At 46.6% G+C, this 13,090-nt stretch overlaps 1 long non-coding RNA gene across 1 annotated transcript in view; it reads right to left on the reverse strand.

Moving 5' to 3' along the window:
• Nucleotides 1-12,871, reverse strand: part of LOC137535593 (uncharacterized) — a 139,697-nt gene extending 126,826 nt beyond the window's left edge. The window contains exon 1 of the long non-coding RNA XR_011024415.1: nucleotides 12,792-12,871. This is a non-coding gene — a long non-coding RNA (uncharacterized lncRNA). The remainder of the gene's footprint in view (nucleotides 1-12,791) is intronic.
• Between the last annotated feature and the right edge of the window lie 219 nt (nucleotides 12,872-13,090).

The raw sequence follows: 13,090 nt of genomic DNA on the forward strand, positions 1-13,090 counted from the left end.
TTCTCCCGTGGGACTCAAAGCGCATAAGCATGGCTCCGACCATCGTGGTACAGGGGAAGAATTTTATAAATCTGGAAATGCCAGGCTAAACAGGTGGCTTTTCAGTCTGGATTTGAATAGCTCCAGGGATGGTGCTGTCTTTACTGGGTGTGGTAGGGAGTTCCAAAGAGTAGGGGCAGCATGACAGAAGGCTCTGTCTCCAGATTTTTTGAGGTGCACTCTGGGAGTGACCAAGTTTATAGAACTTGCTGATCTGAGGTTGTGAGAGGTGTGGTGCAGCTTCAGCAAGTCCTTCATGTATCCAGGGCCCAGATTGTGCAGGGATTTGAATGTCAGCAGTCCAATCTTGAAGAGTATTCTCCATTCTACTGGTAGCCAGTGCAGTGAGCGAAGGATCGGTGTAATGTGACAGTGGCGAGGCTGGTTTGTTAGCAATCTGGCAGCAGCATTCTGCACTAATTGCAGGCGACGCAAGTCTTTTTTGGGGAGGCCAGCATAAAGGGCATTGCAGTAGTCCAGCCGTGATGTGATGAAGGCGTGGACTAGGGTTGGAAGATCCTCTGGGGGAATCAGATGTTTAATCTTTGCAATGTTCTTCAGATGAAAGAAGGAAGATTTAACTACAGATGAAATTTGGTTTCTGAAACTCAATTCCCCATCGATTAGTACGCCAAGGCTGCGCACAAGGTTGGAGCTGTTTATGTCTGAATTCCCAATCCTGATTGGTGTTGCTTTAGGATAGAGCTGTTTTGATGGCGAGCACTGGCTTTGGACAAACAGGACCTCAGTTTTGTCAGCATTCAGTTTCAACCAGTTATCATTCATCCATGCCTGAAGCTCAGCTAAGCAAGAGTTTATTTTTGGGGTAGGGTCTGTTCCACCAGGTTTGAAGGACAGGTATAGCTGTGTGTCATCGGCGTAGCAGTGGTACGTCAGGCCATGTCGTTGGATAAGTGTACCGAGTGGCAACATGTAGATTGCAAACAGCAGAGGGGATAGGATTGATCCTTGTGGCACTCCGAATTGTCATAGAACACTAAAAAGGGCTCCTTACATGACAGGGCTTGTAATTCAGACATCCTTCGTCCCGATGTAATTGCAATCAGAAATGCTGTCTTATATGTTAAATTTCTTAATGAAGCAGAATGATTTTGCCACTCTGAGGAAGATGTCATGACATCCAAAACTAATGGAAGGTCCCATTTGGGGAATCTTGGCTTAACTGGTGGCTTCAGTTTAATTGCTGCTTTAAAGAACTGTCTAATCAAGGGCTTCTCTGCCCACACAACTCCTGAGATTGAGGAAATTGCTGAAACTTGCCTCTTTAACGTAGAATATGCCAGGGGCAATTCCAGTCCGTTCTGTAAGAAAGCCAACAGATTGCATACATTAAAGTCATTGACGTTAAAATTTCGTTGAATGGAAAATTCTGTAAATTTCCTCCATATTCTGTCATAGGAAGCTACTGTGGATGGTCTTTTGGCTTTTAACAATGTAGACACTACCTCAGGGGAACAACCTTCCGCTAACAGCCTAGCCCTCTCAAATTCCACCCCATTAGATGTAAAGACCGAGGGTTCTGATGGAACACCATTCCCTGCGATAGCAGGTTGGGCAGATCCGGAAGGGGAATGGGATCCTGGGTACTCATCTGCAGTAACAGCGGAAACCAGGGCCTTGCCGGCCACCAGGGTATCACTGCTAACACTGTCAATTTTAGGTGACTCAGCTTCTGAAGAAATTTGAAAATCAAAGGAGTTGGGGGAAAGGCGTACGCCCTCTTGAAACGCCACACTTGAGTTAAGGCATCCATGCCCAACGCCTTCCGGTCCAGACCCCTCGAGAAGTAAAGGGGTACCTTGTTGTTCTTTGCCGAGGCAAATAAGTCGATCTGAGGCATACCCCATGTCCGCACTAACTGCTGGAAAGCTCTCGGATGCAGGGACCACTCGTTGTTGTCCACCTGGTTCCTTGACAGGAAATCCGCCTGCAGATTCTGTGACCCCGGGAGATACACTGCTGATAGATCCAGAAAGTTGTTTTGAGCCAACTCCATAATCTGAGACATCTCCTTCATCAGAGACATACTGTGAGTTCCCCCTTGTCTTTTCAGGTACGATACAGCCGAGACATTGTCCACTTTCACTAATACTGGTTTCCCTTTTAGATAAGGTAAGAAATGTTCCAGCACCAGATAAACTGCTCTCAACTCTAAGATGTTGGAAACTACCTTCATGCGTTGGCTCCAGACACCCTGGATATACATGTCGTGATAAACAGCACCCCAGCCTAACTGACTGGCATCTGTCGTCACTATGGCCCAATGCGGTTGTTGCAGAGGCCTGGATCGACCTAAATTGTCCCGATTCAACCACCATCTGAGAGATTTCTTCACCTTGCATGGAAGCCAAATTGCTTGACCCAGATCCACCTTGTTCCATTGCTTTAGGAAGTTGATCTGAAACTGGCGCAGATTCCAATGGGCCCAGCACACCATTGGTATCATAGAAGACATTATTCCGATCACTGACAGACATTTTCTGGCTGCAACATAGCGATGCTTGAGAAGCTCTATCAACAAAAACTTTAGGGAAACTATCTTCTCCTCTGGAAGAGAGATTGAATTCTGCACCGTGTCCAGAATTGCCCCTAAGAAGAGCATCCTCTGGGTGGGAACCAATTGGCTCTTTTTGGGATTCACTATCCACCCGAACTCCTGAAGAGTGTTGACTAACAATTTTTGATGTTCCAATAGGACTGACCGTGAGGAGGCCAGGAGAATGATGTCGTCCAAATAGTGAAGGACGCGTATTTCCTGTAACCGAACGAACGAGATCACGGCTAGCAAAACCTTCGAAAAAGTGCGGGGCGATGTTGCAAGGCCAAAAGGAAGGCAAACGAACTGAAGGTGAAGATGACCGACTGCAAAACGAAGATACTTCTGCATCGAACGATGGACTGGCACATGGAAATACGCGTCCTTCAGATCTATTGAACACATCCAATCTCCTGGCTGGATAGACATAACGACTGAAGTGAGTGTCTCCATCTTGAACTTTGGCACCTGAACAAATTTGTTTAGTCGCTTTAAGTCTAACACTGGCCTGAGCTCTCCTGACTTCTTTTTTACCAGGAATATCTGAGAATAGAAGCCTAGACCTCTTTCTGAAGGGGGTACCTGACACACTGCCTCTTTCTTCAACAGGTCTGACACATAATCCACCAGAACTAGTTGTTTCTCCACCGAGCTTGGTATTCTCGTAGATTTGAATACCGGAAGAACAGGATACTTCACAAAGTCCCAACGATGGCCCTCTGAAATTGTGGCTACTATCCAACGGTTGCGAATGTTCCCCGTCCAGATATCCTTGAAATGGGTCAGCCTCGCTCCCACCGGTATACCTTGGACGGGCCTTACTTCAAAAGGACTTAGTCGAATCACCTGCCGGCTGAGCGCCCTTCTGCCTACCAGATCTTGAATTCTGCTGGGGATTTCGCCAATTTCTTCTAACCTCCTTTCCTGGACGGTAAGCCCTTGACTCCGTAAACTTGCCATAAGACTGCCTTCTCACCTGAGGGTACCTCTGCTTCCTGAACTTCCTGTCCTGGGGCAACAGGCCCGATCTACCCCCAGTCACACGGGAGATGGCTGCGTCCATCTTGGGCCCAAACAAGTTCTTTCCATCAAAAGGAATTTTGGCCCAGGATTGTTTAGAGGATGGATCAGCGGCCCAAGGCTTGAGCCAGAGCGCCCTCCTGGCCATAACAGAATAGAGCATAGATCTAGCAGTAGACCTTAAGGTATCCACGCTAGCAGTTCCGACAAACTCAAAAGCGAGATCTAACTCCTCAAGAGCAACCGTGATATCTTCCACATTTGCACCGGACTTGACTCCCCTCTGAATATTTTCAATCCAGACTTTTAAGGCCTTTGCCACCGAGGTCAGGGTGATAGCTATCCTTGCAGCCTCTCCCGAAGCTAGATAAGATCTTCTCAAATCTTGATCGATCTGACGATCTAAAACGACTCTGAACAAGATAGAATCCTCCAGAGGCAACGTGACATTCCTAACCATTCTCATTAGGGAAGCATCCACCACTGGACTGGTCTGGATTAAGGCTTCATCTTCCAAGTCTAATGGGTACATCTTTTGGAGCTTATTTTTAAAAGAAGGCTTCTTAACCGTCTTGTCCCACTCTTCCTTAATCATTTCTCTGATTTCCTCCATCAGTGGAAAGGAAACTTTAATCTTACTTAAACCCTTATAGTATCTCCTTTTCTTGACCACCGGAGATGAGACCTCATCATCCCATTCAATGGCCTCCTTGACTCTTGACACAAAGGTAGGGACCAGAGAAAAATCAAATCCTCCATCCTCAGATTCGGCATCATAACTGAAAGAATCCTCTACTACAACCCTCCTGCTAGAGGGGCCTGGTTGCGGAGACTGTTGTTTTAATGATAGCTCAGAGACCGTATCCTTGACCACTTGCTTTATCAATGACGACACTTCCCGGTCCTCTCTCGCAATGTCCATATGACAAAGTTCACATACTTTCTTATTAGGAAGCGACACTCTACCGCAGATCCAGCACTCATTTTTGTTTGGTTTTATTGGTACAGATGAATTAGGAATATCCACAGGATTTTGCAAAGCTGCCTGATTCCCAGGTATGGATGCATCCAGGAATGATCCAGGTCTTGTTTCTGGTGACCCCGATCTGGACCGGGAATGGGACCGACTTATTGACCGACTTCTACTCCTGGAAGGAGATTTTGGATGAGACTTGCGACTTTTATCTTGCTTCTTATCTTGGGAAGATTTATACGATGACCGATCACTCTGACCAGCAGCCCCTAGGCGCTTAGACTCTGACTTCTTTCCCTCGCTCCTGTCAAAATAGACAGAAGCGTATAAGTGACGCTACAGCTTTAAGACATCTTCAGGCTTTTATACACAAATACTCACCACCCTTACCTATTTAATGCTGAACTCGAACTCGAGCCAGAGTACTCTCCTGACCTTTTCCCCATTATAGCAGCTGAAAAAGAGCAGTACTGGAATTACCAATTGCTCACAGGATAAACACATATCCATACCATCTGTATAGATATGCACTATTTGCACAGAGAAGCAAACAAAGAACCCACCTGCCGACAGTCCCAGCAGCCTATACTCCACCCGTCGGGAAGACCAAACGCCGCTAGGCGGAAGGAAATACCCCCTAATATACCTCCCCTAAAGGAAATTGAACAGACGCCGCGCTCTGCCCCCTTCCAAAATGGCCGCCAAGCACTTCCGCCCACAGCGCACAAACAGGAAGTCCTCGTGCGCGCGCGCGCGACCCACCGACAAACTGCCGGGGAATTGGAACAGAAGGAGCGCACAATCCTACCTCGTAACCTGAGCCGGAACGTCAGCAAAAGGTAATACAAACGCGGAAGACGCCAATCCGCTACTTCCAGCCGCTCAGAAAGGGGAACAGAGAGAGGGATATGCCGCGGGGACATGCCGCAGGGAACAAAAAATGCCAAAAATTGCCGGAAAAGCTGCGGGGAAGCCCAATATCCTTTAGATATAAGAGGGCCACAGGATTTAAAGCAAAAATGTCCCAGAGAGTACTTAGAGAGGGACTCCTATACCCTATAGGAGCATTTAGCTACCTAGGATAAGGACATCAGCAGAAGCCCAACTGCTGGAGCCCGCATATATGCGGAGGTAAGGGAATATCCAAGGATCCTGCTGGAGGCGAGGACAAAAAAGAGAATGATGGCATGGGGCTAGTCTAGGCTATTTAATATCTAAGGACGTCCTACTAGGGCAAAGGAGGTGGGGCTTTGCCCATACGTATGCTGACATGGTAAACACCAGGGAAAGTATAGTGTAAGCGCTTTTAGGGCGATTTGTACCAATTGCCTGTACTTAAAAATTCCAAAAAACGCCTCTAGTGTGAATGAGGTCTTATAGAGTGTCTGAGCCCTATGTTCTGGCTGATCAGTGCATGCGAAGGTTTGCTATTAACATTTTTCCAAGCTGATGCAAATCTGGTTGCAGTTTATATACATCTTGAAATAAAAAAAAAAATCAAAAACTCAAGGCCAATCTGGAATTTGGGTGGGTGAAGGAAGGGTGTGAACAGGCAATATGGGCTGGTGCACATGCACACCAAGAGCGCTTCTGAGCGCTTTTTAAAACGCTAGCGCTTCGAAAAGTGCTTAGCTTATGTTAATTGTATGGGAAGGATCACACCAGAATCAAAGTATATGAAAGTGGCAAATTGCTCTAAAAAAACACTATAAAGGCTCAGCCACACCATAAGCACTTTTCTGAGTGCTTTTTGACCATCAGAGCTTTCTGAGAGCTTTTTAAAAAAACGCTCCCATTGACTTACATAAAAAATCACAGTAATATCACGATCGATGTAAAAGGAGGTGCCGAGTGTTGTTTGTTTTGCTAGATGCTATAACTCCTTTTTCTATTGCCTGAGGAAGCGGGCACTGACAGTGAAACGTGTTGCTTTGTTTTATCTGGCGTTCGTTAATAAATAGACTGAATGTACAGTCATGTTGTGTCTGCTTGGAGGAGGTAAGTCCACCACTGCCTCCTCTAATTACCAAATTTTTGGCTTTTAAGCTCATTTAAAACCCCTTTTATCCTTTTGGCGCCTCTGTTCTCTCCTATATAATATTGTATCCACCCTGGGTGGAGGGTTGCGACCCTTTTCTACTATCTACAGAGAGCGACTTCTTATTCCTGAGTGGGGTCAGGATAATCTCCCCACCTGCCTTTACAGTGGTTGCCTATCGGTGACCCATGCTTGTGAGTATAACAACTATTACTCTTTGTCATTATCCCCTTTGTCAATACATACTACACTATTGGGGCTCTTGGTGTTCCTCTGTTTATCACGATTTTATCATAAGTCAATGGGAGCATTTCTTAAAAAGCTCTCAGAAAGCTCTTATGGCCACAAAATGCTCAGAAAAGCCCTTTTTGCCCTAGTGCACACCAGATCGGTTCGGCAGCGTTTTTCGATCCGCTTGCGGATGTGGAAACGCTTGGGTAATGTATTTCAATGGGCTGGTGCACACCAGAGCGGGAGGCGTTTTGCAGAAACGCATACTCCTGGGCTGCTGCAGATTTTGGATTGCGGAGGCGTTTCTGCCTCCAATGTAAAGTATAGGAAAAACGCAAACCGCTCTGGAAAACGGCAGTTCAGAGCGGTTTTGCAGGCGTTTTTGTTACAGAAGCTGTTCAGTAACAGCTTTATTGTAACAATATATGAAATCTACTACACCAAAAACGCTTTCCAAAACCGCAAAATGCTAGCTGAGACGCTACAGAAAGATGAGAAAAAGCGTTTCAAAATCTGCTAGCATTTTGCGGATCTGCTAGCGGTTTTTGGTGTGCACCAGGCCATAGTGTGTCTGAGCCCAAACAGAGCGATTTTCCAAGCATTTTTTTTTTTTTTTTTTGCAAAGGCTGTTCACTTCCAGGTCAAACTGTACAAAAAATAAATCTCTACATCAAAACACTCCAAAAATCGCTAGGCATAACTAGAAAATCTCTAGGCACATACCTGGGCTGGAAACGCTTAGAAAGATCGCTTCTAAAAAACGCTTAGCGTTTGTGATTATGCTAGTGATTTTTGGAGTGTACTGGCCCTATAACTGTCACAAGTAGGGATCAGGCCGCAATCCCTGGGGTGACAGATTTGGGCATGAGCTCATAGAGATTCCCCTTTGGCTACACCTGAGCAAAATGTACTGTTGCTATGGGGAGGAGGGATGATGATGCTGCACATGACCTTAGGGGTGCACTGTACACACAGAGTTCTCTCTAGAATGAGGCTTGAATAATTCCAAACAATTACATCCATAACTCTTGCTTGCACACAGACTGCAACTAGCCCAATCCAAACTGTTAAGAGGAGCATTCCATGGACCCAAATCCCCAGTGCATACAATTTGCATTAAGTACGCATGCAAGCTGGCGCATACAATTTGCATAACACAGATCCTCTCCACATGAATTTACATACAATAAATGCATGTTTACCAGAATTTCCAGGCATTTCCTGTTGCCCACAACAACTTGCCATCTACTGTTGGCTGCTAAATCCCCCTTTTACTTCTTTGAATAAAGTTTGTGGTGTCTGATTGAGGGCCCATTCACACTTAAAAGCGCAAACCGCCAGTGATTTTTGCCGGCGTTTTGCGGGAATGATTTTCAATCGTAAAAAAAAAATAAAAAAATAAAAATAAAAAAAAAATCACTGGACACTGTGGCGATTTTCCCGCGATCGCGTTTAGTGCTTCTATAGCACTGAAACGCGATTGCGGGGAAATCGCCTGAAAATGGTGCAGGCGACGCCTTTGCGTTTCGCGATTTTGGCAAAACGCTCTAGTGTGAATGGGCCCTAAAAGCCAGAGCCAGCATGCTCCTAGCAGAGTCCAGGGAGAAGATTACATCTTACACAGGAAGACATCCTCTGCAGAAGGCTACACATTGGCCTCGATTCATAAAAGTGCTGTCGGTAAGGTAAATCCGTGTGGGGAAACACCGCTGTCGGTATTTCAGCCTTCTGGGTGGTCATTCATAAAAATGTTTCTAGTTGTGATAGGAGTGAGGAGATATTCCGCTGTAGGCTAGCGTTAGGCTGTCGGTCGGTATGCGGAAACAGGAGAAGCTGGCCGAGTCCCTCCGTGTGGCGTTCTCTCTGCTGTTGCTTGGGAGGTCTGTCCCATTCACTGCAATGTATTCCGCACGCTTCTCACCACATCAGAGGTAGCGGTAATCCCCGTCTGCATACCGCTTCCTCTAATCTTTATGAATTGACATTTGTTACTTTTATTAACTTCCTTGCCGGTTATCCCGAGCTCGGCTCGGGGTAACCTGCGCAGGAGGATTTCTCAGGCCCCACTGGGCCGATTTGCATAATTTTTTTTTGTTACATGCAGCTAGCACTTTGCTAGCTGCTTGTAACATTCGATCGCCGCCGCTTGTCGCCGATCCCCCCCCTCCCCTCCAGACCCCTTGCGCAGCCTGGCCAATCAGTGCCAGGCAGCGCTGAGGGGTGGATCGGGATTCCCTCTGACGTCCATGAAGTCGGTGACGTCATCCCGCCCCGTCTCCATGGCGACCGGGGAAGCCCAGCAGGAAATCCCGTTCTGAATAGGATTTCCTGCTTACTCCGATCGCCGGAAGCGATCGGTGTGGCTGCAGAGCTGCCGCTGGTCAGCAGCTATCATGTAGCGAGCCCTGGGCTCGCTACATGATTTAAAAAAAAAAAAAAAAAAAAAAAAGTGCTGCACTGCCCCCTTGCCGGTCCAATTCCCGCCAGCAAGAGGGCAGCGCAGCACTTTTTTTTTTCTTTTTTTTAAGATAATCACTGCGCAAGGCGGTGATTTATCGCTCTTCTCAGGAATGTCGGCTTTTCATGCGGAAAAGGCCTTTATGAATACAGATTTTGCTATGTGGTCGGTAAAGTGAGCGGTTTTCAGCATTTCCGCATGTGGGAATGTTTTATGAATCGAGGCCTATAAGCATGAGTGCAAATTCTCAATCCAGTATTCCCTGGGCAGGAATAGAGCTTTGAATTCTGCAAATCAACTTCAGAAACTAATGATTCATTACCTGACAACAAATGAATCAGCTGCCAGGTATCAATGATTAACTCCACAGAAAATTCTGGTTCAGCCTAAGGACTGGGACCCACTACAGCGGTTTTGGCAGTTTTCAATCGCTAGCAACTTCCCAAATGCTTTGCCAATGTAAGTGGATGGAGCAGATCCAACTGGAGCGATTTGGGAAATTGCAAGACATGCAGCATTTTGGAAGCATTTCCACTCTAATATACTACTGCAATGCCCTTCTATCTGCTCTCCCTATGACCCAAATAGCCCCGCTGCAGTGCATCATGAATGCGACAGCCAGAATTATCCACTCCTCCCATCGCTCCACCATGGTGGCTCCCCTCTGTGAATCCCTCCACTGGCTTCCTATCCAGTCCAGAATCAGATTCAAGAAACTGTGTCTGACCTACAAATCTGTCCACAAAACCTGTCCAACGTACATTTCCGATCTTACTCAGAGGTACACACCTAGCCGCACACTCCGCTCCTCCAATGAACTTTGCCTGACCGCCTCCCACATCACCCAGTCCCATGCACGCCTCCAGGACTTCTCAAGAGATGCTCCAACACTATGGAACTCCCTACCTCCACCCATTAGGGCAGCCCCCTTCTTCAACATCTTCAAGAACGCCCTCAATACTCCCCTTTTCACTCTGGGCTACTACCCCTCACAAGTGCTCTAAACCCACAGCTGAACTCTGGTCCCCTACCTCTCGTGTCCTTACCTCTCCCTCTAGATCAGTGGTTACCAAACTTTTTTGGGTGAAGGCACCCTTGGTGGCTTTGACATTTTTTTCAAGGCACCCCTCGGCAAAAAAAACTACCGAAATGCCATTATGACCCTTATCAGGTGACGACCCACTCCAAGTAGCTAGTGATGCTTATTAGGCACAGCGATTCCTCTCATGTTCAACTTCACCCATGGTTGCGGGGACTAAAGGTTAAAGAGAGTCTGAAGCGAGAATAAATCTCGCTTCAGACCTCATAAATAGCAGGGGCACGTGTGCCCCTGCTAAAACGCCGCTATAGCGCGGCTTAACGGGGGTCCCTTCACCCCCAAATCCCCCTCGATACACCCGAGGAAGCGCTTCATGGTTGGGGCAGGGCTAACCGCCACAGCCCTGCCCCACGCGCGTCTGTCAGCGCGTATCTCCGCCTCTCCCCCGCCCCTCTCAGTCTTCCTTCACTGAGAGGGGCGGGGGAGAGGCGGCGATGCGCCGCTGACAGACGCGACTGGAGGCAGGGCTGCAGCCGTTAGCCCTGCCTCCAGGAAGAGAAATTCTGCGACCTTTCTACGACACACTTTTGCGGGGGGTGGGTTGGGGGTGAAGGGACCCCCGTTTAGCCGCGGGATAGCGGCATTTTAGCAGGGGCACACGTGCCCCTGCTATTTATGAGCTCTGAAGCGAGATTTATTCTCGCTTCAGAGTCTCTTTAACTAGCAGGTAATGCAGCCACATTGTATATCAATGTGCGATTGCTTTACCTGATGGTATTGCATAAAGGATCGGGATTCATGCCGAGTCACCCCTGAAAGGTGAGAACCCCTGCTCTAGATTGTAAGTCTTTGGGCAGGGTCCTCCTTTTGTGTCCTACCTGATCATGCACCTCCATTACTGTGCACCCATGCTTTGCATCTGAGTGACCCTAACTTGCCTAATCTCCATGCTCCCAACCAGTGACTGACTAACCATTACCTTGTACTCATACTGTGCTGCGTGATCTGGTTTGCATGTATTCCTATATTATCACCCCTAAATATTGTCTGTAACCTTAACTAATGTCCAGCGCTGAATAATATGTTAGCGCTTTATAAATACAATAAAAAAAAAAAATATCAGAGAAAGGAAATTGCTTACAAAGCGCTACCACAAATCGATAGCGATAGTACTTTGTGCTTTGTAGTGGGTCCCAGCCCTAAGGGAGCATACGGTACATATGAAATCGGCGCCGGTAGACTTGGGTGCAGGGTACAGCCGGTATATAGCTGATCCTGCTGCCGCACAAGTCCAGGCCGTGTTAATTACTATTCCCCCTCCAGGCCGCCATGGATAGTGGGGAAATGATATAATTCGGCTTCCAGCAATTGCTGGGGGCCGAATTATTGTGGTTATTAAGCAACTTCGGCTCCGTCTTCTGACGGAGCCAACGTTACTCACTGAGCACCCTATAGAAGGAATTCCCTTTATAGTCTATGGCGGTGCTGGCTGCATTTAAATGTTCCTGCGCTGAAAAGGACTGGAGCAGCTAAGGGAGATGTTACTCATTGTAAATAGTCCCGATCAATAAGATGCAAATATTTCTGAGTTGATGCAGGATAATGTACATTTTCATGCAAATATATGCAGCTTGAAAATGAACCAGTTAAGTCCCATCTAGGTTTAAATCGATATGTCTATTCCCAAGATGCATATATTTGCATACAAATTTACATAATCCTGCATGAACTCAAATATTTGCATCTCATTGATATCCCCAATTGTAGAAGCAAAGGGAACTGACAAGTCAGAATACAAAGAACATTACTTCACTGCTAGCAGCTATAGTCTATGTAAACAGAGTTGATGCAAATGTTATGCCACTTTTGCACAACTGTGAGTGTGTACTAGCTCCCTTGATAGGGCTGCCTTGTCTAGGGTGTTGTACTTTGGTCAGCGAGATGCAAATAACTGGTTGCAGGATTATACGAAATGTGTTGAAATGTAGAATGTTAAGAATGAAACCTTTTGGTAAGCTTACAAAGGGCTGTGGAAATATACTAATTGGATGAGAAAGGTAACTCTGGTGGGGTGATTACTTAATAAAGAACAATGTAGAATTGCATTAGCACAACCCATGTTAACTTATAGGCTTCTTGCTTGCTATACAAAAATGCATGGTATTCTAAATCCATAAAAATCACTAAAAACTGTGATTCAAATTTGAAGGTGTTTATAAAAGAGCACAACATCTAAACATTGCTTAACGACACTTGTATAATTAGATTTATTTCTACTGTTACCCTGATAGTCCTGCCACGTGGAATGAAGCAGCATGGCAGGCAGTGGCTAACTGTGAGTAATGGTAGCACACAGCTTTTAGGAAGACGGGACGCTCCACTCAAACCATATAAATCTAAGCATGGACATATAACGATGTCTTTAATGATACCTACAGTCATACGTCTATAGAACTATGTCCAGCCAGCAGTTCTCCTGCACTGCATTCCCTGCTATGGTTACACACTGCTAACACGACGCACTCCTCTACCTGACCTGCACGCTGCACGTACAGAGCAGCACACAGGCGTCACCCCGTATAACATCCTACTTCCGCAGCTGCTGCCCGCCGCTATCCTATCAATAGACACGCCCATAACAATGACGCTGCGTTCCTACTCCGCCTCCTGCAGCCCAGGTGTTCCCTGCAATAAATGACACATTTCTATAGAGAAATGCACCCTGCATGTAGCCT

The sequence above is a fragment of the Hyperolius riggenbachi genome, chromosome 10 (genome assembly GCF_040937935.1).
Source record: "Hyperolius riggenbachi isolate aHypRig1 chromosome 10, aHypRig1.pri, whole genome shotgun sequence".
NCBI classification, from domain to species: domain Eukaryota; kingdom Metazoa; phylum Chordata; class Amphibia; order Anura; family Hyperoliidae; genus Hyperolius; species Hyperolius riggenbachi.